Source organism: Lagenorhynchus albirostris, chromosome 16 (genome assembly GCF_949774975.1).
Source record: "Lagenorhynchus albirostris chromosome 16, mLagAlb1.1, whole genome shotgun sequence".
In the NCBI taxonomy this organism is placed as follows: domain Eukaryota; kingdom Metazoa; phylum Chordata; class Mammalia; order Artiodactyla; family Delphinidae; genus Lagenorhynchus; species Lagenorhynchus albirostris.
This window is the reverse complement of record NC_083110.1, coordinates 47,615,640-47,639,872: the sequence shown is the minus strand read 5'-3', so window position 1 is coordinate 47,639,872 and position 24,233 is coordinate 47,615,640.

The window sequence follows — 24,233 nt, the reverse complement described above, 5'->3', positions numbered from 1 at the left end:
CTCTACATAGGTAAGTGATAGGTTCTGAGCGCTTTTTGTTTGTTTGTTTGACTCTAGAGGTACAGAGCTGTAAGGAACAGATATATTCCTGGCAAGTAAAATGTACACAGAAATGTTATGAAACGAGTCATGTTTTTAGTGTAAAAGAAAAAGGCCCTTTTTGCAAAGATGTTGTGCCTTGTTTATCTTTTGATCCTCAACACCTGGGACACTAACATGAAGATGCTCAACAAATTACTTAATTAAATAATAGACACCTGCTTTCATGAATGAACCAGGATTCCTAAAAACCTTCTTTGGATGCTTCTGGCCCCTGAATTTGGGTATGATTTGCTCTGGTTGTGAGAAGTGGAGGGTGTAGGTATCAGGACGTGAACGTGCTGATCGGAGACATCACTGCGCCGAACTACATGTTATCAATGTTATCAATTACATTTCAACATTTACGGCAACTCACTGAGCACCTTGGGCAGAGCAGGGAATGCAAAGATGATGCAGACTGAACTCTGCCTTCAAAGGGTTTATATTTAGATGTTTTATACTGACTTAGGTGGTGAAGTGTGGACTAGTGATATAATAGTACTCAAAGAACACCATAGAGTTCCATAGTTTTCAATACCTCTGAGATCCCACTCCTTTACAAGAATTTTGGTTCAGATTCTCTTGAGGTATAAAGAGCTTCACTGAAACTTCTTTGGGACAAGGGAAATGCAATAAATACACCGTGAGGACCCCTGAAAGAGGCTTTTCTTGTGCATCTTTCTTCCAAAACACAACCATTCATTAGGGAAAGAAGCAAATCCCATGATACATTCAGTCCTTCCTTGTCCCATTCAGAAATATAACGGAAAACTTAATTTTACTAGCAGCCATGTGATCTCCTTCCCTGGTCACTATCCCTCAAGCAACACTTCCAGATCTACTCTGACCACCGTCCTCTCCAGCTCCAAAAATTTACAATGCCACAATTCCAGGCAAACTTCTGAAAAACAGAAACTCTGAAGTCTTAGCAGAATCCTTTCCTAAATGAAACAATGCTTATGAATGCAGTAGAGAGTCACTCTCAAAATCATTTACTCTCCAACTGAAAAATTTCACACTGCATTTCTTAAAGTAACTCACAGTTTGCAAGAGAACTTTTTACATGTTATTCATGCTTCCCTGCATCACATTCTGGCCAGAGTTAGAAGTGATCAAGGAATCATTTTCTTCTCTTTCCCTGAAAAATTCATTGGCCCATGTCCCCTTTTTCTATGTCTTTGCTAGCACTACTAGATGATTATCTGAACACCAGCTGTGGCTTCCTTTGAGACTTTTTGGATGTAACTATAGCAAGTATGAGTCCAAAAGGAAATTACCCTTATCTTCTGTTTCCTGTCCTCTAACCAAATGTTTTGACCATGTGTTTAGCTTAGAAGGGAGAAGCTGCTGTTTCACTCATTAATAATGCATTTTTGCTAGGATCATAGCAAGTGTTCCCAAGGTTCGTGAGACAGTTTGCCAGGTGTCATGTGCAGAGTCGTTGTCTCCTTTCCAGGGATGTGATGTAAACTTGGCTCTTGAATCATGTATCTTTTTTGAAACAATATTTTTAAATTTAGGGAAACAGATGAAAGGGTACATGTCATTTCAGTAAATATTCTTTTTCTTTCCTCTAACCCCAAACAATAACTTAGTGTGGAAGTCCCAGGCCAAAACTTTTACCCTGAATACCCCTGCATTAGGAAAAAAATCACGATATTGTGGCAAATGTTTAAGGTTCTAAAAATCTTGCCCAGGCATCCGTGTCTACGATGCTGTCCAATATCATAAGGCTATGACGCTCTCTTTGGCAAGGCTCTTTTTTATTTGAGTCAGACTCATGCCTTTTAACCACCAAGATGCTCTCCTGATGGCTCTAACCCTTGGACTTAACCCACAAGAAATCATTGCGTTTTCTCCCGGATGTGACATTTCATTTCCTTTTTTTTTTTCAGTTTCTTGAGTCCAGCTACCCATCTTCTGGGTCTTTCCCCTACTCTGCTCTTTGAATGATCTGTAACACTTGCTGTCCTTGAATTTAATGACAATAGCTACCATTCATTAAACTCTTCTCTGGAAGAGTTTAGCACTGGAGGTTAAGATCATGGTCTTGGGTTCAGATTATCATGTTTCAAGGGCTGAGGATGCTACACAGTAATGTTGGGACTCTGCCACAGTTTCCTCATCTATTAAATGAGGCTAATAATTCTATTTCCCTCAAAGTACTGTGTGAGAATTGAATACATAATACATATAAAGTATTTTACTGGCGGGCAGTAAACCATGTTTAATGTTAGCGTATTATTATTACCATATTCAGGCACTGTAGTAGGCAGCCTCTAAGACGGCCCCACTGATCCCTGCCTCCCCACCTTTATGCCCTTATGAAATCTCCTCCTCTTGAGCATGAGATGGACCCAATAACTCACTTCTAACAAACAGAATATGGCTAAGTGATGGTATATCACTTCTGAAATTAGATTATAAAAAGACTGTGGGGCTTCCCTGGTGGCGCAGTGGTTGAGAGTCCGCCTGCCGATGCAGGGGACACGGGTTCGTGCCCCGGTCTGGGAAGATCCCACATGCTGCGGAGTGGCTGGGCCCGTGAGCCATGGCCGCTGAGCCTGTGCGTCCGGAGCCTGTGCTCCACAACGGGAGAGGCCACAACAGTGAGAGGCCCGCGTACCGCAAAAAAATAAAAAAAAAAAGACTGTGACTTGTCCTGAGCTCTCTCTAGCTTTCTCTTGGATTGCTCACTGTGAGAGATGCCAGCTGCCATGTTATGAGACAGCCCTCAGAGAGGTTCATGGGTGAGCTTGGAAGTGGAACCCCCAAGATGAGCCTGGAGGTGGTTGCAGCCTTTGCTAACATCTCAATCGCAGCCTTGTAAGAGACCTGGCTTAGCACTTCCCAGATTCCTGATCCACAGAACTGGTGAAATAATATATGTTCCTTGTTTCCAGTTGTCATGTTTTGGGATACAGTGACGCTGGAACATCACTGGGTGTTAGTGGCATCTACTTTCTGCTCATTGGAAAATCCGAGTATAATTAATAGTCCTCCTTATCCATGGTTCTTCCATATCCACGGATCGTGTGGTGCTGTAGCACATATTTAGTGGGGAAAAAAAATCCACGTATATGGCCGCTGAGCCTGCGCGTCCGGGGCCTGTGCTCCGCAACGGGAGAGGCCACAACAGTGAGAGGTCTGTGTACAGCAAAAAAAAAAAAAAAAAAAAAAAAAAATCCGTGTATAAGGGGACTCACGCAGTTCAAACATGTGTTATTCAAGAATCAGCTGTAATTTGTTACACAGCAATAGGTAACTAATACAAATACTATGATAATCACGCCACACAAAATATCTCCTTTATCTTCACTGAAAAGGGTACCCAATTTATAGATGAGGCAATGGAGGGTCAGAGAAATTGAGTCACTTGACCACACATAGCCAGTACTTGTTGGACACCACATCTGAATACAAATCTTCCAGTCTGCTGTCTCATCCATTATGTTCTTTCTTTCTTTTTTTTTTTAATTGGGATATATTTGTTTTACAATGTTGTGTTAGTTTCTATTGTACAGTGAAGTGGAGTCCCCTGTGCTATACAGCAGGTTCCCATTAGTTATCTATTTTATATATATTAGTGTATATATGTTAATCCCAATCTCCCAATGCATCCCATCCTCCCCTTTCCCCCTTGGTGTCCATACATTTGTTCTCTACGACTGTCTCTCTATTTTGCCTTGCCAACAGTTTTATCTGTACCATTTTTCTAGATTCCACATATACATGTTAATATACAATATTTGTTTTTCTCTTTCTGACTTACTTCACTCTTTATGATAGTCTCTAGGTCCATCCAAGTCTCTACAAATGACCCAATTTTGTTCCTTTTTATGGCTGAGTGATATTCCATTGTATATATGTACCCCATCTTCTTTATCCTTTTGTCTGTCGATGGGCATTTAGGTTGCTTCCATGTCCTGGCTATTGTAAATAGTGTTGCAATGAACATCAGGGTGCATGTATCTTTTTGAGTTATGGTTTTCTCTGGGTATATGCCCAGGAGTGAGATTACTGGGTCATATGGTAATTCTATTTTTAGTTTTTTAAGGAACCTCCATATTGTTCTCCATAGTGGCTCTATCAATTTACATTCGCACCAACAGTGCAAGAGGGTTCCCTTTTCTTCATACCCTCTCCAGCATTTACTGTTTGTAGATTTTTTGATGATGGCCATTCTGACCGGTGTGAGGTGATACCTCATTCTAGTTTTGATTTGCATTTCTCTAATAATTAGTGACATTGAGCAGCTTTTCATGTGCTTCTTGGCCATCTGTATGTCTTCTGTGGAGAAATGTCTATTTAAGCCTTCCACCCATTTTTGGATTGGGTTGTTTGTTTTTTTGATATTGAGCTGCATGAGCTGTTTGTATATTTTGGAGGCTAATCCTTTGTCCATTGATTCGTTTGCAGTTATTTTCTCCAGTTCTGAGGGTTGTCTTTTCATCTTGTTTATGGTTTCCTTTGCTGTGCAGGAGCTTTTAAGTTTCATTAGGTCCCATTTGTTTATTTTTGTTTTTATTTCCATTACTCTAGAAGGTGGGTCAAAAAAGATCTTTCTGTGATTTATGTCAAAGAGTGTTCTAACTATGTTTTCCTTTAAGAGTTTTATAGTGTCCAGTCTTTTTTTTTTTTTTTAAAGTACCTTTATTTTATTTATTATTTTTTTATTTTTTTTTGTGGTACGCGGGCCTCTCACTGCTGTGGCCTCTCCCATTGCGGAGCACAGGCTCCGGACGCGCAGGCTCAGCGGCCATGGCTCACGGGCCCAGCCGCTCCGCGGCATGTGGGATCCTCCCAGACCGGGGCACGAACCCATGTCCCCTGCATCGGCAGGCGGACTCTCAACCACTGCGCCACCAGGGAAGCCCTATAGTGTCCAGTCTTACATTTAGGTCTCTAATCCATTTTGAGTTTATTTTTGTGTATGGTGTTAGGGAGTGTTCTAATTTCATTCTTTTCCATGTAGCTGTCCAGTTTCCCCAGCATCACTTACTGAAGAGACTGTCTTTTCTCCATTGTATATCCTTGCTTCCTTTTTCATAGATTAGTTGACCATAGGTGCGTGGGTTTATCTCTGGGCTTTCTATCCTATGCCATTGATCTATATTTCTGTTTTCATACCAGTACCTCATTCATTATGTTCTATTGCTTCTCCCCTGAAGCAAATCAATTCTTTCAGTTTTTCATTCCTTCAGTCAACTAATCAATCTATCATTCAACAATTACGTGCTGGGCATCTCTTTGAGGATTAGAGTGATGGAAAAGATCGACAGGGTTTCTGCCCTCATGGAGTTGGCAACCCAGTGAGGAGAAGTAAAAGACGTAAATAATAAATTCACATCATGGTAAGTGCTATGGCTGATGTAAACAGTGTGACAGGACAAAGGTCAATGGTGGGAGGGGAGAGAGAACTTGGACTGGAAAGCTGGTCAAAGCCTGACATCTGAAGGGTGAGATCAAGCCAGCCTTGGGAAGCCTTTCAGAAAGAACCATCTAGGAAAACGGGCCCCTTGCTCTTTCATTTCCTACTCCTTGGTTTTCCACTATACTTTTACTGGTTCTTACGACCTCCAACCTTGGAACCTTACCAGACTCACCTTGGAGTTGCTTACTGCTTGGAGTCATATTATGTTCTTCCTAGATGAATTCAAATTGTTCACATTGGCATCAGCCCTTCAAGGTTGTACCATATTCTCCTTCGTGAATTTGAAAATATTTACCCAAATTAAATAGACCACCATATCCCCTCAAGCTTGTTTTCTTTCCACATGTGCCAGCCCCCAACTTTATATTGGCGTTGTCCCTCCACTCATGAAGGGATAATCATCGTAATTTTACAAATGTAATATGTGTTGCCTGGCACATAGAATGTTCTAGAATGATTTGTTAATGTTTGCTGTATAGTCATTAAAGTCCATAGTAATAATATTTGAATTATAGGGGAAAATTCAAGTATCTATTAAGTAGTAAGAAATAACTCCTTGTTCTCATGGGAGCTTACATTCTGGCCAGAGTCCTAGCTCTCATCCGAACTATGAAGAATAGCATATTAATGAAGCTATATTTTAGCTAACATTCCATTTCCTGAACATAGTCTTTTCGAGTGGACAGTTTATAACATAGACTGTTTGAAATATGGATGGCTTTTATTTTAATCAATTTGAAAATGCTAATAAGTAGGACCCATCCTACATATTGAAGATGAGAAAAGCTCTGAAGGGCTGGTGGAGGAGACAGTAGGAGAAAAAGGCGGGTAAGAAGAGAAAGGATAGAAGGAGCAGTGATCCACAGGGAGCTTGTCATGAATTATATTCTTGTATTAACAGCTGCAAAGACAGATGAAGTGGTGCTTAAAACAAAACGTGGATGCCTTCAAAACAAATTTTAAATATTGGCTCAATAAGGAAAAATTGGCACTTATTTGCTGCTTTAATATTACTCATGATTTTCATGGAAATTTGGCTACAAAATTCAAGCTTAAATTGTACACTCAACATGGTCATTCCTTATGTAGTAATTAAAGCCCTTTTAGCTGAAATTGAATCTATCCTTGCAATATCTTCTGTTGGCTAGAGTACTAAATAGAATGAGTATTGTCTTTATTACAAATTGAGACCTTAAAAAAGGTTTATAAATGAGACTAAAATGTAAGCAATCTGGTCTGAAAATAACCAGTAAGGTAGTGCAGCTGTTTAAGCAGCTATACTACATGGAGTCTACAACTGGTCTTTTAATTGCTGGTTAAATAACTCAATGTTAAATTTACTAAGGTGATTTGTTTAATCATGGCCGAAGACAGCTCTGACTGAAATGGTGGCACTTTCAGTCTCATTCAACAAATTTACCTTCAGTGAACTTACAAATTACAAGTGAATTATTGAGTTTCCCACAGGGAAGTCCCATTACGCGTGCATCCTAAGAATTCAGACATGTTTGAAGGGATCTCTTTCAATAAGCAACAGTAAATTTTTCCTTGAACACTGCATGAGATGCATCTATTTCACACTTTAAGGTTTACCTTTTAATCAGACTTATCAGGCTTCTTTCATTGACTGTATCAGCAAATTAAGAGCAGGAAGGTCTGTAACTGAGATTTTTTTAGAATCATTTGTGATAGAAATTGACCTTTTTTTTTTTTTATGTCAACAAATACAGTTGACCAAATGCAGATTTAAAGAAGGGGCAGGGTTCCAGAATTATTTAGAAGTTTTATTTGTAAAAGTAGAAAATCTTCATGAGGTTATGGAATGATTATCAAAATATTAAGAAATAGCCTCTTTTGGTCGAACAGTAATGTCTGATGAGAATCAAATAAGTCTTTGTTAGACTGGGAATGAGTTCGTGCTTATTCATCAGCTCTCTGTCGTCTGGGGACCAACCTTTCTAAGTTGAGCATTTCCAACTTCCAGGCAGGTGTTGAAGATACATTCTTTAACCATTTCAAAGAGTTTTCCTTTGTGCAAATTATTTGTCTTTTCTGAGGCTTGGATTCAAAGCAGATTTTAGCTACGTTATTTCTATGCACTGTCAGACAGAAGCAACCCACCCAGACTATCAATTTTTCCTTACCTACGAAAGTAAAAAAGGTGTTGTTTTAATCATTTATAACACTCATGTTTAATCCTCACAGCCCAGTGGAGAGGTATTATAGCCATCATTTTACAGGTAAGGAGACCAGGGTCATATAGCTTCTAAATGATTGAATTGGAATTAATCAAAAGAAATGACAAAATAAATGGACCTAGAAGGTATTATGCTATGTGAAATAAAGTCAGACTGAGAAAAACAAATACTGTATATTTTCACATATAGGTGGATTCTAAAACACAAAACAAATGAACAGATTTAACAAAACAGAAACAGGCTCACAGATACAGAGAACTAACTAGTGGTCGCCAAGGGGGAGGGAGGTGGATCAAATAGGTGAAGGGGGGCTTCCCTGGTGGCGCAGTGGTTGAGAGTCCGCCTGCCGATGCAGGGGACACGGGTTTGTGCCCCGGTCTGGGAGGATCCCACGTGCCGCGGAGCGGCTGGGCCCGTGAGCCATGGCCGCGGAGCCTGCGCGTCGGGAGTGACGGGAGAGGCCACAACATTGAGAGGCCCGCATACTGCAAAAAAAAAAAAAAAAAAAATAAGTCACAGGGGTGTGACGCAAAGCACAGGGAATACAGTCGATAATACAGTATGAGCTTTGTATGGTATGTAATCTATAAAAGTATTGAATCACTATATTGTACACCTGAAACTAATATAATATTGTAAGTCAACTATATGTCAAAAATTAAAAGATAGAGAAAGAAATAAATAAAGTTAACATACCCTATGTTAAATATCTTATAATGACAAAAAGAGAGAAAGAAAAAGGAAAAGAAAGCAAAAGAAAGAAGAAAAAGAAGTATCACAATGGTTGAAGGTGCTGATTCATCCAGTCCTAAATGTAGACCAGATACTAAGTACAAGGGATACCCCAGACTTTCCAATTTTCCAAGGGTGATTTTTGAATGTATTTATACTTTTAAACCTATTTACTTATTCATTAATTCATTCTTTGTTTCTTCTTCTCTTTTCTTTTCTAACCCTTGAGTGTAACAGACTCCTTGTATATACTGCCTGCTGTGACAAGTTGTCCTTTCTTTTATTTGTCCCAAATGACTAGTATTATATCTTATAAAAAATGTCTAACTCTCCTCTTTGACAAGGTTTTGAGTGATTTGTCTAATGATGTGGTTAATTTCAACTGCGTCATCCATGTTCTTTCATCTGGGTTTTTTGGTCACTCACGAATAGTTCTTTGAAATTCTGATTTCACACAGCCTTGGGCTAATATTTGAAGATTTATTTAGTGCAATAGAGTCTCTTCATTATCTAGTCTGTTATGGTTTTTTTATTAGAGTATAGTTGATTCACAATGTTGTGTTAATTTCTGTTGTACAGCCAAGTGATTCAGTTATACATATATATATATATATATATATATGTACATTATTTTTTAAAGTAGTTTTTCTGTCATGGTTTTTGACCAAAGTCATACTGTACTCAGGCTTTATCTTTCCAAAATAAAAGTTTGGTTTTTTTAGACTAGCACAGTGCCTAGCATATAGTTAGTACTTAACAATATTAAATAATATCTTTATGTTCATTATCAATCAATCAATCAGATATGTAGTAGGGATATGCCAGGAATATGCCATGTGCAAGATGTGGCACTAAGCCTTGTGTAGACAGAGATGAATAAAAGAATACTAACACCCTTGTGGATTTTTTAGTCTAGAAGTGCTATCCAGTAGCACTTTCTGCCGTGAAGGAAATAGTATATACCTGCTCTGCCTGCTACAGTAGTCTCTAGATACATGCAGCTATTGAACACGTGAAATGGGACCAGCATGACTAAAGGACTGAAGTTTAAATGTCAATTTAACTTAAGTAGCCTCATGTAATAGTACAACTCTAGGCCACAGAGACAATATATAGACAATCTTAATACAGTAAATTAAGTGCTATATTAGAGGTATATAGAGATTGCTATGAAACAGGCAGAAGTGACTCTTCTGGGGAAAAAATCAGGAAAGGTTTTATATAAGTGATGACATTTAAATTGGGTGTTAAAGGATGCATGAGAGTTTGCTATGAGGAAAGGTGGAGGGGAGGGCATTCTGGACACAGGGCACTCCATGTATAAAGGCAGAGAGCCTAGAAAGGGTCTGGCATACTCAGGATACTTTGAGTTATGTTTATTTAACTCCAAAAGCAATTAGAGTTAATGCTTAGCATTAGAGTCAATGCCCATTTTTAAACAAATCTGCAATTTTTTTACCTACTCGTCAATATAGCAGTCTTTCTACATACAGTTTATTCTCAGCCTATGTGTTTTACAACGAGAATAAGTTCATAGTCAGCAGATTGGAGGGTTCCTCCACTCTTCAATCTTCATTCTCTCCTCCAAATTATTTTATGAACAGGTTAAATAAAACTGGCCTCAGGTATGATCTTTATGGGACTCCAATTCTTGCCCTTCTCTTTATTTCTTGTTGCTAAGACATTTCCTTGCTTTTTCCATAATGTGATTCCATTGTACGTTCCCTTCTCAATTCCCATGGCCAAATTAATAATATGGCCTCCTTTGATTATGTAAACATCATTTTATCTCCACCTATACCCATATTTATTCCACACCTCCCCAAACATAGCAGCTTTGAGATTTTGGGATGGTTTACCTTATACCAAATTCCGGACTGTACTCTGGTTGTACTAGATCAATTAGATCATTGCTATCCTCTTCAGCATAGCTCTTGCCTCAGAGTCAGTCTCTCAGGTCCAGTTGTGGTACTGCCTAGGACTTTGGTGTAATGATGTTGGGAAGAGATCCTCTCTCTGTCTTTGTATGTGAACCAGAAAGCATGTAGCCGTGATTCTGCTGGCAGTCATCTTAAGGCATGGAGGAAGGCATTGCTGAAACAATGTGCCTGAAACCTGACTATCCACACACACTGAATTTTCCTTTATCATTGGGCAGTTTTAAGTTGGTTTTTTATTATTATCAACAATGCATCCTAACACACACAGCTTCTTAGCTAGACTAACCTTTATTTCTTGACTGACTTCTAGATAAGTTCCTCTAAGGTACTTAGGGTATTGATCTTCTCTATCTTGCCTATTTCATCCTTGAAATAGGCAAGAAGTTTCAAGATTAAAAGATTAGCAAGTTCAAATATTAAGACATCTCTTATTTCAATACTTACTTCTTGGCCCCGTTTCAGAACTAGAGAATCTAACAGATGCAAGAGATCCCAAAAGTCATACTGATCAGCATGGTTGACTTGATAATTCATGACTCCTGACTTGGTCTAAGGCTGGTAACTTCTCCTCTTTGGCCATGGACTACTCTAGAAGGAGAATCTGTCCACGTATGATGCCAGGTTTTAAGAACTATTGGAGGGTTATCTTAGGTGATGGGGCACAGTTTCATGACATAATACTATGAAATAATGGCAAATATTTGCATGATGCCTACCATGTGCTAAGCACTGTTCTAAGCACTTCATTAACTCATTTAACTCATGTAATCTTCATGACTACACTGTTAGTATATACTATTATTTCCACATTTTCCATATGAGGAAACTGGGGAACAGGGAGGCTAAAACACTTGGGCAAGGTGAGACAGCTAGTAAATAGGAGAATCAGGAGTCAGATCCTTGCAGCCTGGTTCCAGACTCTATGCTTAACAAGTACCTCAATATAGTAAAAGCAATTTTTTTATCAAGTAATGATAAATTTATAGAGGTACCATTGGAAAAGCCCATAAATTTGAGCTTTTCTGATCTCCCTAAAGGCTTTGTGGTGATCCATCCACTCACTCTTTTTCATTGCCCTTGGGAATGACCAACATCTATGTACAAAGTTGCTAGCAAACATTAAGTGTGCCACTTCTGGACAGGAGGAGTATTACTTTGGGAAAGCTACCCAGCTCATTTGTGGCTTCAATACATCTGAGCCTTGGTCTCAAAAACTGTAAGCTATGACCAATAGCGCACAACTATACTATGGTCAAATGTGTCTGTACTTTGTGAAGAATATGTAGGCAGCTCATCTCTGTGGAAGTGTGATTCTTGATCCTAAAAATGACTTCTCCAACTATACTTCTTCAGGGCCAGGATGATATATCATTTTCCTTTATAGAAATCAGTTTGTTTCTAAATACACATGTGATTTCCATATAATAACTACACACTCAGAAGAATGCCTAATATAAAAAGGCTGACAATACCAAGTGTTGATGAGGATGTGGGTCAATCAGAATTCCCATATACTGCTGATGAGAGTAGATTTTGGCACCGCCATTTTGGATGGCTGTTTGGCATTATCTACAAAGATAAAGATATGCTTATTTTTTAATTTTTAAATATTACTTCTAGGTATATAAACAACAGAAATACATACATATGTTCCCCAAAATGCAAGCACTAGAAAGCTTTTTACAGCACTATTTGTAAAAGCCAAAAACTAGAAGGAAAAAAAAACCCAAATATCCATCAACACAGTAGGCAAACCAACTGTGATATATTCACACAATGAAATACTACATTGATCTACGGATATGTGCAAAAATATGAATCAATCTCACAAACATAATGTTGAGTAAAAGAAGCCAGACCAAAAAAAGCATATATACTATATGAGTCATTTTGTATAATGTATAAAAACTGGCAAAATTTCTGTGTGCTATCAGGTTACCCTTGGATGGGCAGAGCTGTGGTGGGGGCACCAGGGGGTTTCTGACATGATGGTTTTGTTTTGTTTTTTAATTTGGGTGCTGGCTGCACGGGTGTAATCAGTTTATTAAATTCAGCTGAGCTATACCCTTACGATGTACACACTTTTTTGTAGGTACGTTGTATGTCAATAAAGATTTTTTAAAAAAACGAATTACACCCTTGCAGTTTCCATGCATAGTCTGGTGAATAGTACAGATGTTCAGTGTTTCAAGACAGTGAGTGGGTTTGATCTTCCTCGGAGAATGACTCTTGATTCTGGGGAAAAAAATGCCTGGCCAGATCCCATAACCCTTTAACCAAATAGACCCAAATAAACCAAAAGTGAGCATTTAAAATATAACCAACATACTTTTCAGATTTGTAAAATGTTTAGATTAAAAACTAAACAGGATTTTCAACTAGAAAAATTGTCCTGTTTTGACCTTTATATTAATTTTCTGGGATAGTTGGATTTGGAATTGCAAACTTTTATGTGTTCATTTGTGGGGAAAAAATGTGTTTGATTTGTTACGTGCTAGTGTTCCTAGCAGCATAATTTGGAGACTGTGTATGTTCTGAAAAATATACGTGATTAGTTTAGTAAAATTCTAGAGTATTTGGGCTTTTTCAAACCAAAAAAGAGACATATATTGATAAATAATTCAGGTTGACCATTCTCTTAGGGTTTTGTGAATAATATACAATATTGTGATCAATGTTCAAGATGCCATTTTTCTTAGGAGTTCAAATTCAGTTGCCACAAGATACAATTCTGGATATTTCATATTCTTCATTTAATTTTTACTGCAACTACAGATATGGGTATAGATATTTATTCCCATTATACAAGTAAGAAAACAGAAGCCATTGAAATTGTCTCGTCCAGCTAGAATTCTGACTCCAAATGTAAGACTTTTCCATCCTACTAGTGACCCTCAGAGATTGTCTTCTTCTAGAGACTGTCACTGCTGAGAAGTCTAGGAGACAAGAAGCCTTATGCTGTGCTCACCAAGGCACCATCCTATGCCCGTAAATCAGCATATGTTAGGCTAGAAGAAGCAGGTATGGAGAAAGGAATATGGGCCTGGGAAGGAATATGGGCAGACAGAATTTGCCAAGCATTTCCATTCTTTTCTATTGAGGATGAGGTCTAGGCAAACAAAATCCAATGCAAGGTTTTTTTTGTTTGTTCTTTTCCCGACTCAGACATGATTTTGACTACCTTAATGCAGGGGAATCTAAAAATCCTTTCTCTTCTGCACAAAATGTTAAGAAGGAACAAACCACGGGGCCCCTTTTGTCCTATGGTCTTGACCTTGTAATTGCTAAAGAATGTGTTCATATTCCTTGGTCACAAGCTCTCTTGGAACTAAAGGGAGAAGAAATTAAATTCTGTAAACAAAGTTCAGAAAGACGCCGTTTGGTTCCAGGAAAGAATTCACTTCGGGTCTGCATTCAATCAGGGTTGAATTGGCAGCTGCAACATCTTTGGGAAGCCCCTGAGTAGCTTGGAGAACTGATGTTACATAAAAGAGTAATTTCTGTCATTTGAATTAATTAATGTTTGAGTCCTCGGGTGGTATTGTGAGAAGCAAAATATTTATTAAAGACTGGCTTGTGTATGTAAGGAAAAACTAAACCCCGGAGACAGTAACAATAACAACAAAAAAAGAGTAGTGATCTCAACTCTCCTCCTATTAGAGAAAGAAGAAAAAAAAGGCCATTGGGATGACAGACATTTTATTCTTTATGCCTTTTTCTTTAAAAGAAATAAACTGGGATGTGGAACAGCAGGATCACTGAGGTACTATGTCATTTTGCCCTTGATCTCTCCTTAGCTCTTAGAATAGTAGCTCTAACTGCTATTTCCGCTTTGAAATATCATTCTGCGTGAATTAACTTATTTAACTGTGTGTCTAGTGAAACTTTTCTCTATCTTCTGTTTCACTCTTTTGAATTTGAATTGAGCAGTGGCTAGACTTTGGTTTGAAAGGTCAGCCTTCAAGAGGCTTTTAGAGTCCTTCTAGACTCTAGGACTAACCTCTAAGTAACTACCATAAAAGCTGATGCCAAAAAGCTTTCCCAGAGAGGGGTCACGGTTTCTGACTTTTAAGTCCAGGCCTATCATTTGACCAAAAGTTTTTCTGGTTTGTGCCTTTGCTTATATTTGGTTGTCTACTTCAAAATAATTAAATAATTCTAATTGAGCCAAATTGAAGTACATCTGGGGAGTAGCCGCCCATTAACTACTCACTGTGTGAATGAATAAATGAATGAACTGCCTTACCTACCTAAACCTGGTTCTGTCTCTGGAACTGAGAAAGAAGGCTTGACATTGACCCTTAATTCTTTGTCGAAAACTTGTATGCAGCACCCAGATCTCTAGTTATTTTCATCATGAGTATTTCTCTGAAATTTCTTCAATCAAGGGATGAATTTAATGAATATGCAACCAGCTCATAAGAAGGGTAACAAAATAACAATCCATTAGCCAAATCCAGCCCCAAAACACTTTTTATTTGACTTACACAGTCTTTTTTTTTTAATTAAAATTTAGGAATTGGGAGATTTTACCTAAAAATATAGGTTCTCTCTCTTCTTGCACTATGTCTATATCTCTTGCAGCATCACATGGTGGATCAGAATATCACTCACTACCTGTTTTAGACAAGGCATGAGCCCTACACTTTGCTACAGTGCATGTCTGACCTAAGAGGAGTTGCCCTGAATGATTGTATTTGCTCTGTTAATCTCCAAATGTATAGTAAATGCGTATTTCCCTGTACCACAAATTTAGACTGAGAGCTGTATAATTTTAGAAAAATGGAAATGAGCATGTATTTTTCTCTTAATAGGAAAATGAGGTTTTTTACAGAAATTTAATCACTTTTAATCTGCCTGGCCCCTTTGGGTATTTGATTTTACAACTCTTGCCTGACTGTCTTTTTTCTGTGATGGAGATTCCACGCTTTTCGTTTCTCAGAGCTTTACGAAAGCCAGAAGAGAGAGAGGGAGAACTGTTGTTTTCTGTAAAATAAATCTTTAGTATTTTTATTTTTCCTATCAGTGTATATCTGAATAGTGATAAACTCAAGCTGTAAGCTTATCAGAGACTGCTGACGTAGGGGTGAAAATCAAGGAGATGGAGTCCTAGACAGGACATGAACGAAGCCAGTCCATGGCGTGAGGACCTGGGCTCACGTGTGGGGCTGAGCCGAATTGGAGGCTGGCAAGAAGCTGTGAATCGGAGCGCAAAGATCAGAGAGCAGCCAAGAGGGGCCAAGTCCAGACCTTACTGGAAGAGCCAAGTCAGAGCTCAGGAAACTCAAAGAGGAAAACATGTTTGGAACCTGTGTCCTGCCTAGGTTTCAAGACTTGAGCACACATAGAAACTTGAGGCCAGGTTGTGTGGTTTACCTTTAATCTTTAAAAAAAAAATCATATTCTAACACCTTTCCACCAAATAACTTAATATGACGTAGAAATGGTTTCTTTAGCAATTTTTCTTAAAGTATACATTTTATGAAAGCGCAACACATACAAGTGTGCAGTTTAAGGACTTCTTTTTATAAGTGAACATACCATGTAATCAGCATCCAGATCAAAAAATAAAACATTACCAACACCTTCATGGTCTTCACAGACATTATCCTTCTAAGGCTAACCGCTAACCTTACATGACACATAGATGACTTTTTCTTGTTTTGTAATTAATATGTAACTGGAATCACGCAGTACATACTGGCTTTTTCGGTTCAATATTACATTTGTGAAAATCACACATTGTTGCACGTAGCCTTGTTTTACTGCTGTTGTATGAAAACACCGTAATTTATATATTCATTCTATTAGATGTGCATTTGAGTTGGTTTCCTTGTCTTTTTCATTTTAGCCATTCATGTAATTGTGAATTGGTACTTAAATTGTTTTTAATTAGCATTTCCCTAATAACCTGTAAAGTTGAGCACCATTTCTTATGCTGATTGGCCATTTGAGTATTCCCTTTTAAAAAGCATTTTTTCATGTCTTTTGTCCACTTTTTCCTATTACATTATTTGCTTTTTTCCCTTTCTATGAGTTTTAAAAATATATGTATTCTGTATATGAACCCTTTCGTGATACCTGTTTTGCAGGTATCTTCTCCCATTCTGAAGCTCGTCTTTTCACTAGTGATGTCTTTTGATGAACTGATATTTTAAATTATAATGTAGTCCAATGTATCTGGTTTTTTTTTTATGGTCAGTGCTTTTTAACTTATTTTATTTAGGAAATCTTTGCCTACTTCAAAGTCATAAAGACATTCTTCTATACTTTAAGCTTGAAGCTTTAATTATTTTATCTGTCATAACATCTGTCTATCTGGAATTAATTTTGTTTACAGTGAGAAGTAGGGGTGAAATTTTTTGTCATACGGCTATCCACTTGACACAGCGTCATTTATTAAGACCAACCTTTCCCCAGTGCACTGCAGTAATCAAGTGACCATATGTGATTTGTTTCTGGACTCTCCTTTCTGTTCCACTGGTCTATTTGTCTGTTCTTGCACCAGTGCCCCGCTGAAACTGATTAACTGCTCTATAACAAGTCTTTGTATCTAGTAGTTTAAGACCTTCAGGTTTATGTTTCTTCTGCAATATTGACTTAGTTATTCTTGGATCTTTTCACATCTCATATAAATTACACAGACATCTTATTAATTTCTACATGTCCACACACACACCGACTTGCTTGGAATTTGACAGGATTTGCATTAAATTTATAGATCACTTTGGCGAGAAGTGACATTTTTACAGCAGTGAGTCACTTTATCCATTAACATGATTTCAGTACCTGTTTTTTAGGCCTTCAGCTTTCTCTCAAACTTATTTGTATTTCTCAAAAAGACCACACCGTCCTTCTCACAAGATTTTATTTTTTATTTATCACTATTTTATTAATGTACAGTTTTCTGATTACCTACATAATAATTATTCAATGTACAAAAAATGTTCAACTACAAAAAAGGGGAGAGAAAATCAATAATTCATTCATGATTTCTACCTTCTGGTAAAATCACTGTGAATATTTTCATGTAAATATCTTCCATATATGCCATAAAATGAGGACCATGCTATATATAATCTTTTCTATCTTCCTTTGTCTCCTAACATATTTCAGAGATATTTTCTCACTTGAATAAATTTCTATATATTATATAATAAATTTATATATAATAAAAAATTATTATATATGATAAATTTCTATGACTTTAAAAATAATTAAATAGTACTCTTCCAACATATTGGCATCAAATAAACAATTTAACAGAACCATTATTATTGGTAATTTCAGGTTTCTTTGGATTCTTTCTCTGTTCTGAATCATACTGGAGCAAACATTCTTGTAAATTAATATTTGGTTTTATGCCTGACTCCAGGAAACTGTTGGGGTCCCTCTTGCCAGGTGTCCTCATGAGAATGAAATCATCTTTAAACCCTACATGACAATCTCTGATGCACCACCAGTTTGCCCAGGGAAGACAGCATGACCTAGGAATCCAACTGCTTCCTTAAGATCATCCAAGTATTGGATGATTATCCAAAATGCTTCATTGTGGGAGCAGAAAATGTGGGCTACAAACAGGCATAGCCAAACCACACGCCCCTGCATGTAAAGACTGTGGTGCTGATGGGCAGGACCGCATGATGTGGGAGGCCACCGAGGATATCTGGCAGGCAACCCAGATCCCCCACTTCTCCTGTCTTCACTGACACCAAATGGTATTAAACCACATTTGGTAGTTTCCCACAGAGACATCTGGTGCATTTCCCCAATGCCCTCAGAAGCTCCAGAAGTGGTATGCACAGAGCCCCAGAGGACATTTAGAAGACATTGCTTCACAGTGAGTTTTCCCCCGGTGTGTTTCTCATACTATAGGAACTTCCCCCCCACCCTTCCTCTCTTCTTTATGCCTCTCCTCCTTTGAGGAGGAAAAAGCAGTGGAGAGGGCAAAGGAAGTGGGCAAGCCAAAGTCCTACAACTGCTGTGGTCAAGTGTGTCTGGTTTTGTATAGAATCTGGTGTTCATCTCTGTGGGAGTTTGATTCTTGATCCTAAAAGTTACTTTTCTGGTTGCCCTTCATCAGGGCTAGGGTGACAAGGCTTATCATTTGTTCAGCACTACTCTTCTGGGAGTGATTTACCATTTATTTATATCCCATTGTGAAAAATCATTCCAGAGAGATTTGTCTGTAATGGCATATAGGTTTAATGCCTGTATCAATTCCTCTTGTTTGGTATTGGGTAACTGGAGAACTAGGTGGAGAAACAGATTCCTAGTTTAGAAGAAAAGAATGCTAGAATAGTTTACCAATATTCATTAGGAATGTGTGTGTTGGGGGGAGTATGTTTCTGAGTCTATGTTCTCATTGCTTAGGATGTTAAATTAGGGAAGGTACAGGAGGCTGCTGATAATGACCATTAGGAAACAACTAGAGGTAAAAATTAGTTGAAAAGTATTAGCAGAGAGCTCCTGATTGGCACCTTGGCTGATGGGTCTAAATAATGTTTCCCTGAACCAACCCATTTCTCATCCTGTGAGAGGGCTTTTCTCCCAGCCCTAAATATGTGTCCTTAAATTGCTCCTGATTTTTTCATAACTTCACTCTCACTTTCACCTCTACTCTCCTGTCTTCTAAGACGTTTTTTTTCCTTCAAAAAGTTCCTTTAGGGCTTCCCTGGTGGCGCAGTGGTTGAGAGTCCGCCTGCCGATGCAGGGGACGCGGGTTCGTGCCCCGGTCCAGGAGGATCCCACATGCCGCGGAGCGGCTGGGCCCGTGAGCCATGGCCGCTGAGCCTGCGCGTCTGGAGCCTGTGCTCCGCAACGGGAGAGGCCACAGCGGTGAGAGGCCCGCGTACCCGCAAAAAAAAGTTCCTTTAGCAGGAGAATTTGCAAATAATAGTAATTGAATTCAATTCAATTCAGTGCAACATATTAAGTCTTCAGTTCAGTTGAGGGCCACCAAATTCCTCTAATGATAATTGTTTCACTGAATCACATGAGGTACATATACAAGCAAAAACACAAAAACGGTCACTTACTTCCAGTGGGGTTATCACAATATAAACTGAGTATTGGAGATGACTAATGCTATGATAAAAAGAGTTAACAGGGAGGCCACTTATCAAGAGCTGTGATGGATCAGAGCTTTCACCCTCCTTGCAAGCTAACAAATTAGTCTAACACAGTTTCATGGAAACTGTGAATTTCATGTTTGTGTCACTTCCTCTTGCCCAGCAATTTCCACAGAGGTGACTGGGAGAGACGCATCTGGATGCTTGCTTCATAGCTGAGGTCCCCCTGAGTTTAGGGAACCTGAATCTAGTATGAAAGTACTACTCCCTCCTCCTCAGAGGGAGACATTGTATCTATCTTCCAAGGCTGCTTGCTGTATAAATATCCTTAAAAAGGCCGCCAGAAACAAAAGGACGCTTTGTGTCCCACTCACAAGACATGCAGAATCACAAGAGACCCATGGAGAATTAGCTCTGCCTGGAAATCAAGGAGGGCTTCCTAGAAGAGTTGACTAATTTTAACAATAAATAGGAGGTCACCAGGCAGAGAAGTAAGAGAAAAGACACTTCAGAGAGTGGAAACCGAGTGAGCAAAGACCTGGAGATGGGATGAGGAAAGTACCAGGACAATTTCCAATGACTAGGGACTAAAGTATTTTTCTCAGCTTCAAAGATTTAATCAAATTTTGATCATTATTTAAATTTATTTTTGCTCTAAGTTGATGTAATCATGATCCCAGGTATGTTCGTGAGACAGATCATTGAGTTGAAGGCGCTGAGGGGTGGGGTACAGGTCAGGATGCAATCTGCTGGGATAAATATATTTTACCTTCTGGAGCCCACAGAATAAACGCCCCTCCACTCACCCCAGATTATGACAGCAGTGTTACAGCTATCTGAGGACAGCTCCTTCCCCAAAGCCTTCAGCATCCTCAGGTCTTTCAGCCACCCCACAGATGTCATGGCTTTTAAACTCTTCCCCAACTTAATCTATTTCTGGACATATCTCAGAACACTCTAAGAGTGTATCATCTGGAACTGGACAGAATTTTGGGGTCCTGAGTTCATCTTTTAAACTGCTGAGTATCTAAGTGACTAACTCCATTGATTGCTTCTGGTTCTACTAGAATTCATGTTGCCAAAGCAACCAACTGAGCGGTAAAGGTATCATCCTATCAGCCCAATTGGTATCATATGGGGCTTTTGGACACACCTGGCCCTGCCAAGGAAGGTGCTGACCAGTCTGGAGAAAAGAAATTTTGGGAGCCTAACAATCTTTCCTGAATTGGGGCCAGAAGACCATCTGCATCAGTATAATGGGGAGGGGGGAGAGTCGTGACTGATAAATGCAGATTTCTGGGCACTACCCCTAACAAATTAGTCTCCCAGCAGATGAGGCCTGGGAAATCTGCATTTTTAATAAACTCCTTTGGTGATATTTATGCACTCAAATATTTTTATACACTTGAATATTTTTATGCACTAGAATATTAGAAAATTCCTGCTTAAGAAAGTCCTTAGGAAATGAGTCATTTTGTCCTGAAGGAGTTAATAGACCTCCTTCAGGAGCCAATGCACTTCCCAGCCCAAGGGAGAAATTTCCCACCTATTCCTGCCAGTGTGTCTCCAACATCCCTCAGAGGAAAGGATAATTTATTCTCCTAGCTCATTATTAGGGGCAGAGTGGGAGCAGAGATTGTTTCCTTTTGTCCTGAGGGTGACTCACACAAGTGGGTGTACCCTGTGTTATGCAGCTCAGACTTGATAATCCTCAGAAGAAGTTCCAAATGGGTAGTCAGGCTCAGTGTAAGGCACACATAGGTCAAAGAGGTGAACAATACATGGTGCGCTTGGATGTCTAGAGAAAGTACTAAAAATAAGGCGGCGGGCACACCAAAAAACATGCATCATAATTAGTGCCGTGAATGAAATAAGTGGAGTACAGTGAGAGAAGGAATAAAAGATGAACTGGGCTTGTTTTCCTTCAAAGGCAAAGAAAAAATGTAAAGAAAACACACTACGTCTATGGGAAACCAAAAGGCAGGCAAATGCCAATGATATGTCCTGAAATATACATTTTCTGTTATATATGGTTACATTTAACACATGTCTTTTAGTCCTTACAATAATTCTTCTAGGTTAGATCCAATTACACCCGTTTGATAGATGAAAAAACTGAGAGCAGGAGGGTTATTTAATTTATTCCACAAACGTTTATGGAGCACCCTCCAGGCGTGGCATCATATAACCTGTATGATTAGGGTCCTATAACCAGTTTGTGTCTGGCCTCTGACTTCAAGATGCAGACTTTCTGTGATCTCTAGTCAAATTGCTCATAGCATGTGCCAAAGTATAAACGTGAAAATGTAAGTTACAATATCACTTAAATGAAAGTATAATGTACTATATAAACTAAAATATGAGTTATTCCCCTATAAGAACTGTAATAAAACATTCATGTACTCGCCACTTTCTATCAAAAGTCAATGACAAAGAAAGAATTTTGAAGGCAGACAGGGAAAAAAGGCAGTAACCTGCAAAGGAAACCCCATTAGGCAATCAGCAGACTTCTCAGCAGAAACTTTACAGGCCAGGAGACAGTGGAATGACATACTTAAAATACTGAAAGATAAGAACTGTCTGCCAAGAATACTCTAACCAGCAAAGTTATCATTCACATATAAAGGAGAAATAGTTTTTTGGATCTGTCTCCTCAGGCAAGGGAGACAAAAGCAAAAATAAACAAATGGAACGACATCAAACTAAAAAGCTTCTGCACAGCAAACTATCAACAAAATGAAAAGACAACCTACTGAATGGGAGAAGATATTTGCACATCATATATCCAATAAGGGGTTAATATTCAACTATGTAAAGAATTCAAACAACTTAACAACAAAAAAACAAACAACCCAATTAAAAATGGGCAGAAGATTTGAATAGACATTTTCCTAAAGAAGACATACAGATGGCCAACAGGCACATGAAAAGATGTTCAATGTTACTGTATTAGGGAAAGGCAAATCAAATCTATAATTAGAATTATAAAGGCTATTGTCAAAAAGAATAGAAATAACAAATGTTGGAGAGAATGTGGAGAAAAAAGCACACTTATACACTGTTGCTGGGATTGTAAATTGGTACAGCCACTGTGGAAAACAGTATGGAGATTCCTCAAAAAATTAAGAATAGAACTACCATATGATCCAGCCAATTAATATCCACCTCTGGGTATTTATCTGAAGAATACAAAAACACTAGTTCAAAACAACATACACACACCTATGTTCACTGCAGCATTGTTTACAATAGCCAAGAGATGGAAACAACGTAGTGCCCATGGATAAATGAATACAGAAGATGTAGTTAGTACACACACACACACACACACACACACACACACACACACACACACAGTAGAATACTACTCAGTGATAAAAAAAGATAAAATCTTTCCATTTGCAAAAACATGGATAGTCCTTGAAAATATTATGCAAAGTGAAATAAATCAGATGGAGAAAGACAAATACCGTATGATTTCATTCATATGTGAAATATAAAACAAATAAATAAATTAACAAACAAAACCAAACACATAGATACAGAGAAAAGAGTAGTGGCTACCAGGGTGGGCGAGGTGGAAGGGGGAAGGCAAAATGGGTAAAGAAATTCAACTGTTAACATGATGGGTGGAAAATGTATACAGAAGTTGAAATATGATGTTGTACACATGAAACATATAATGTTATAAACCAATGTTGCCTCAATTAAAAAATAGGGGAAATGGGGTGCTAGGTATATGGAAACGCCCTGTATCATCATCTCAATTTTTCTGTAAACCTCTAACTCTGTTCTAGAAAACAAAGTCCATTAAAAAAAATGCACTGTCTTCCAAACACAAAACTTGCAAAAATGGAAACACTTCCACCAACTATTCTGATGGAAGTCCAGGTCCAACTGGAAAACTTATGTGCTATGATTTGAGAGTGACTCCCAGGAAGCCTGTGCCCCCAAACTATTATGCAACGAGCCAGTCACTTCATTTCTTGAGTTCCTAAGGCCTTTTCTTAATTTGAGATATAAATACCTTGTGTGTTTGGAAGCCTTAGAGGGAGGTAGAGAAGAGGGATAGTGAAAAATGTGGAATTATACCATTTCTTTTTTTGTTCTCTGGGTGGTGCGTTTTACCTCTATCACAATTTGATTTCGTAAAACTGAAGTTAGAGCTTCGCCTTCCCCTTTGTATTAAAACAGTTTTGTATCTGTCAGCCCAAGCTAATCTTTTCCACCTTCCTCCTTCTTGCTGTGTTGGACTTAAGTTATGCTGGGGTTTGCCTCATTTGTTGATGCTGGATGTTGGATTGTAGCAGTGAGCTGTATTCCTAGTGCCAAGAATTTGGGAGTACTGTAACTGGGCAAAACATTTGTTTCTATTTTGAAAAATTTAAATGTAGTATAATGCAATATATATGGTACAGATAAATATAATACAATATTACACAGTGTGATACAATAATAAAACATTCATGTACTCACTACCTAAGTGTAACAAATAACAGTTCTTATAACTGTTTCAAATATTTTAATAAAAGAAAAAAATTAAAAATATAAGCCCAGGAAAAAACTATAAAAACTACAAAAATTCCATTCTAAGAATTCTGTATTGTACCTTGAATATAGTAGGAAGTTAAGATGTACAGCCTCAGCAAAAGAAAAAAAGTACAGTACAAAGTTCTGAGAAATAGGAAATTAATAGAAATCTGTACCCTTAAGAGGAGGGGGAAAATATCACAAGTTTCCTCTTATAGTGTCAGGAAGTAACTTACTTCAAAAAGGA